Here is a 6,677-nt window from a genome sequence, read left to right on the forward strand (position 1 = left end):
GGCCCTTTGTCTGATGAGTCAGTTTTGATTTTTATGATTAATGGTGCACTGAGTCAACACAACAATTCTGCCCCAGCAGCCTCTGTGGAAACTGTGCTGAGGAGCCATGTGGATTCCATTTTCTATGAATTTCACAGACATCTGACCCATATGATTTTTTATAGTGAAAAAAAAAATGAAGCATACACACCCCAGACCTTTACAACTCAGCCCGACTTGGTCACTACTGGCAATTTTCTGCTTTAATGTTCTTTTTAACCTGGAAATGTGTTCATTGGATTCCACTCTCTTTTTTACTTTATTTTATTTTTTGTTTCAATTTGTTTTTTTATTATAACACGAATTAAATTTTAAAAAATTACCTCAGTCTTCTGACTTTATTTGCCAAAGTTAGAAAATCTAAATGAAAATATAACTCATTATGAAAATGTATTGGGAAGTACAAGAGCTGATGTAAAATGGTCATCAAGTTTCTGAGTATTAAGGGATAAGAGTAAGTGAAGAATAGCAGCTGACGCAGATGCAGGATGTACTGGTTTAACAAGGTACCATCTAGGAAGGCCCTCAAATGTGCCGGGGACAAGTCACAGCCACAGGCCAGCAGTATTCTGTGGGGTGATTTCCTACCCTTTTGCTTTGTATATGAGTTGCCCTTAGTAATTTAGGATTTTCTTTAACATTTTAAAATTAAACTAACTTATCAAACGGGAGTCATTTTTGTGGGTAAGTCACGGGATAATATGCTGGGATAATTTTGTTCTTTTTTTAGTTCAAAAAGCCTTAATATGGTCATTTTAATTGATGCAAATGAGGATGACAATGAAAAAATAGAGCAATTTTATAGACTTAAAACTGTCATTAGAAACGTAAATGAATTAAATGCTCCAATCAAAAGACAAAGAATAGCTGATTGGATAAGAAAACATGACCCACACATATGCTGCCTACAAGAGACTCACCTCAGGACAAAAGACATGCACAGGCTGAAAGTGAAGGGCTGGAAACAAATTTTCCAAGCAAATGGACAGGAAAAAAAAGCCGGGGCAGCAATACTCATATCTGACAAAATAGACTTCCAAAAAAGGACCATAAAAAGAGACCCAGAAGGTCATTTAATAATACTCAAGGAAAGAATCCACCAAGAAGACATAAATATTGTAAATGTATATGCATCCAACATAGAAGCACCCAAATACATAAAGAAAATCTTAGAGGACTTCAAGAAAGATATTGACAGCAATACAATTATTGTGGGGGATTTTAACACCCCACTATCAAAAATGGACAGACCTTCCAAACAAAATATCAACAAAGATATTGTGGCATTGAACAATACCCTAGATGAAATGGGCTTTACTGATATATACAGAACTCTCAATCCCAAAGAAACAAAATACAAATTCTTTTCAAATGTACATGGAACATTTTCAAAGATTGACCACATGATAGGACACAAAACAAGCCTCAAGAATTTCAAGAAAATTGAAATCATACCAAGCATTTTTCTCGGATCACAAGGGACTGAAGCTAGAAACCAACCCCAAGGAAAAATACCCAAAACACTCAAAATCATGGAGATTAAATAACATGCTATTAAAAAATGAATGGGTCAAGAATGATATTAGGGAAGAAATCAAAAGGTTTCTGGAAACAAATGAAAATGAACTCACAACAACCCAAAACTTATGGGACACAGCCAAGGCAGTCCTGAGAGGGAAGTTCATAGCGATACAGGCCCACCTAAAAAAGTTAGAAATATTCCAAACAAACAACCTAACCCTACATCTACAAGAACTCGAGGAACAACAACAAAGACAGCCCAGAGAAAGAAGAAGGAAGGAAATAACCAAGATCAGAGCAGAATTAAATGACATAGAGACTAAAAGCACAATTCTAAGGATCAATGAATCCAAGAGCTGCTTCTTTGAAAAGATAAACAAAATTCGCAAGCCTTTAAGCAGACTCATCAAGAAAAAAAGAGAGAAAACCCAAATACACACAATCAGAAATGAAAGAGGAGAGATTACAACAGATACCACAGAAATACAAAGGATTGTAAGAAATTACTACAAAGAACTGTATGCCAAGAAATTTGAAAACCTAGATGAAATGGACAAATTTCTAGACAAAATATAATCTTCCAAAACTCAATGGAAAAGAAGCAGAAAGCCTGAACAAACCAATAACAGCAAAAGAAATTGAAGCAGTAATCAAAAAACTCCCAACACACAAAAACCCTGGACCAGATGGTTTCACAGGAAAATTCTACAAAGCATTTAAGGAAGAACTAACTCCCATCCTTCACAGACTATTTCAAAAAAAATCCCAAAACATGGAAGACTCCAAAACTATTTTTATGAGGCCAGCATCATCCTAATTCCAAAACCAGATAAAGACACAACAAAGAAAGAAAGCTTCAGGCCAATATCGCTGATGAACATTGACACTAAAATCCTCAACAAAATACTGGCAAACCGCATCCAACAGTACATTAAAAAGATCATACACCATGACCAAGTGGGATTCATTCCAGGGATGCAAGGATTGTACAATATTCACAAATCAGTAAATGTAATACATCACATAAACAAAAGCAAAGACAAAAACCACATGATCATATCAATAGATGCAGAAAAAGCATTTGATAAGGTACAGCACCCGTTTATGATAAAAATACTCAGCAAAGTGGGAATAGAGGGAGCATTCCTCAATATAATAAAGGCCATATATGAGAGACCTACAGCCAACATCATACTCAATGGGCAAAAATTAAAATCTTTTCCACTAAGATCAGGAACAAGACAAGGCTGTCCACTTTCACCACTTCTATTCAATATAGTACTGGAAGTTTTAGCTACAGTGATCAGACAAGAAAAAGAAATAAAAGGCATCCAAATTGGAAAGGAGGAAACAAAACTGTCACTGTTTGCAGATGACATGATAGTTGACATACAAAATCCTATAGACTCCACCAAAAAACTGCTTGACCTAATAAATGAATTGGGCAAAACAGCGGGATACAAAGTCAATATCCAGAAATCAAAGGCATTTCTGTACACCAACAATGAAACAGCAGAAGCAGAAATCAAGAAATAAATCCCATTTGAAATAGCAAAAAGAAAAATAAAATATCTAGGAATAAACCTAACCAAAGAGGTAAAAGACCTGTATTCAGAAAACTACATAACACTGAGGAAAGAAATCAAGGAAGACACAAACAAATGGATACATATACCGTGTTCATGGATTGGAAGAATTAATATCATCAAATTGTCATACTACCCAAAGCAATTTACACATTCAATGCAATACCTATTAAAGTACCAATGGCTTATTTCACAGACATAGAACAAACACTTCAAAAATTTATATGGAACCATAAACGACCCCAAATAGCTGCTGCAATTTTGAGAGAGAAGAGTAAAGTAGGAGGGATCACAATACCCGACACTAAACTATACTACAAGGCCACTGTAATCAAAACAACCTGGTACTGGCATAAAAACAGGCACATGGACCAATGAAACATAACAGAGAGCCCAGAAATAAACCCAAGTCTCCACGGTCAATTAATATTTGACAAAGGAAGCAGCAACATAAAATGGAGTAAAAACAGCCTCTTCAACAAATGGTGTTGGGAGAACTGGACAGCTATGTGCAAAAAAAATGAAACTTGAGCACCAACTTACACCTTATACAAAAATAAATTCAAGGTGGATAAAAGAGTTAAATATAAAATGTGACACCATTAAAATCCTAGAGGAGAACGTAGGTAGGAAAATCTCAGATATTTCACGTAGAAATTTTTTACTGACATGTCCCCTAGAGCAAGGGACATAAAGGAACGAATAAACAAATGGGATCTCATCAAAATTAAAAGCTTCTGCACAGCTAAAGAAAACAGTATCAAAATAAAAAGGGAACCAACTGTATGGGAAAACATATTTGCCAATGATACCTCAGAAAAGGGTTTGATCTCCAAAATATATAAAGAACTTGCACAACTACACTCTAAGAAGACAAGGAACACAATGAAAAAATGGGCAAAGCACTCGAACAGACACTTCTCCAAGGAGGACATACAGAAGATCCAAAGACACATGAAACAATGTTTAATATTGCTAGCTATCAGAGAGATGTAAATTAAAACCACAATGAGATACCACTTCACACCAGTCAGAATGGCCATCATAAACAAAGCAACAAGCAACAAGTGTTGGAGAGGTTGTGGAGAAAAGGGGACCCTTGTGCACTGTTGGTGGGACTGCAGACTGGTACAAGCACTATGGAAAGCTGCATGGATCTTCCTCAGAAAACTAAAAATGGATCTGCCTTTTGACCCTGCAATTCCACTGCTTGGACTATATCCTAAGAACACTAAAACACCAATACAAAAGAACCTTTGCACCCCAATGTTCATAGCAGCACAATTTACAATAGCTAGGTGCTGGAAGCAACCTAGATGCACATGAGTAAATGAATGGATCAAAAAACTATGGTACATTTACACAATGGAATTCCATGCAGCAGAAAGAAAGAAGGAGCTCCTATCCTTTGCAACAGCATGGATGGAGATGGAAAGCATTATGCTAAGTGAAACAAGCCAGGCAGTGAAAGACAAAGACCATATGATCTCACCTTTAACAGGAACCTAAACAACAAAACAAAGAAACAAGCAAGATATAACCAAAGTCACTGAAATAGGGGATAGACTGACAGTGACCAGAGGGGAGAGAAGAGGGAATTTCAGGGGAGAATGGGAAGGGTTTACAGGAACAAATTTAAAGGACACATGGAGAAAAGCTAGGGGGAGGGTGGTAATGGGACGGAAGTGGGGAGGCTTGGGTGGGTGGGCTAAATGGGAGTAAAAGGGAGAAAACTGTACTTGAACAATTATTAAAATAAAACTTAAAAAATTCATAACACAGAAATATGTTTCACACAGAAAAAATATGTATGTCTAATACACTATACTTAATTAAATTGATGTTGCAGTTGTAATATGTCCCTAGTTGTATGCTTTTTATTAAAAAATAAAAAGGAACTATGACCAATAAAAAAACTGTCATTAGTAAATTTAGATTTTTATGGAAGAGAATTTTAAATACCGTTAAAATAATATGATGTTTAAAAAAATTGGGTGGGTGTTGATGTCATTTTAGTGGGCTACCATCATTAAAATATAAGAAAAGTAACTTGGTCTGAATTAGTCAAACCTTAGCATAGATTATCTCTAGAGAACATTATTAAAGAATACTTTTTCAGACACATTCTGATACTCAAATTCACTTTATAATAAGTATAGTTTAACCTTTTGATTACATTTTCTTAAAAAGCTGTCAGGTTTTCATTTCTTTGGGAGATATTTTACCCACTGTTATGTTCAATTCCACAGGTTAAACTTATCTCATTATTATTATGAACTTTGTACATATTAGCAAGATTTTCATTCACTGCTTTTTCATCTCTTTGAAACAACACAGGAGGACTTGCTAGACTAAACCTGATGTCTTTAAAGGCTTGCAAAAAGAGTATTCCCACAATGATTGTACAGATACCACTCCTAGTATGAATGACATCATCAACAGGCATGTCTTGCCACCCTTTAAAAAGAATAGAAGAACAAATCAGGACTGGTGTGAAGAAGATGTAGTAGATGGGAGTCCTGGGGGACATGTTGAATATGTCCAGGGCCCTGTTCAGGTAGTTGACCTGCATCCTCACACAGACAATGAGGATGAGCAGCAGGTCCCAGGTCAGGAGGTTCTACAGCACAGGCTTCCCAGCAAACAGCTCCTTGATAGCATTGCCAGGCCTTTCACACAGGAGACAGATAATGCTCTAATCACAGAGCTGATCATGATGTACACAAGAATGTTCATCTGTCCATGGGGAGTCCCACCATGAAGATTAATATCAAGGACACAATGACCACAATGTAGCAAAGACCATAAAACCTGGGTCCCTGAGCTGGTGAGACATTTCGAGTCTTCATCTCCTCCATTTTTTTGGTGTATGAATGACTATAACTATGTATCTTAGAGTACTTAACAAACATCCAATTTTCCCATAAAGATCAAGTCTCTCATTTAGAAAGTATAAAGAAAGAAAGACACTTACTAGGATGCTGAGGGCTCCTAATGAAGTGTAGCTGATGCAAAGGCATATAAAGTGAAGTTGACCACCTCACTGGCTTCAATTGAGAGGAGTCCAACCCACCACAAGCATTCTTTAAGATGTGCCTGGTCACCTTGACCTGCTTTCATGAAGCCTTTCCTGGCAAGTTGCAGAAGGGTTTCTTTTTTCTTTTCCAAAATAAAACTCCCTCCAATGAAAATGCTGGAGCTCATAGCCAATCCCAGACCAATATAGAAGTCATATTTTCCATGTCCCTGGCTCATTTATTTGTGACTTAAGAAGTTCCTATGACTAACATTGATCACAGGACTTAAAAATCCTGGTGCTGGAAGTGTGATGATGCAAACTTCAAACATGTAAATTTAATTTGGTCTCTCTTATGAAAAAAGGCTAGAAGAAGTAGAGATGAGTTATTCACTCTCATTTCCTTATAAATAATACCTTTTATTCTTATAAACCCTGGCAGAGTAGATCTGGGCCCAGGTGACAGTCAGATGCACCATTTCCCCTCCATTATCCAGCTCCGGTCACCTCTTCTC

At 36.6% G+C, this 6,677-nt stretch overlaps 1 pseudogene; it reads right to left on the minus strand.

Moving 5' to 3' along the window:
- Positions 1-5,328: 5,328 nt before the first annotated feature.
- LOC123822760 lies at positions 5,329-6,401 on the minus strand (annotated as a pseudogene).
- Positions 6,402-6,677: the final 276 nt, after the last annotated feature.

The sequence above is a fragment of the Phyllostomus hastatus genome, unplaced genomic scaffold, assembly GCF_019186645.2.
Source record: "Phyllostomus hastatus isolate PE091 unplaced genomic scaffold, TTU_PhHast_1.1 phas_contig_41, whole genome shotgun sequence".
Lineage (NCBI taxonomy): Eukaryota > Metazoa > Chordata > Mammalia > Chiroptera > Phyllostomidae > Phyllostomus > Phyllostomus hastatus.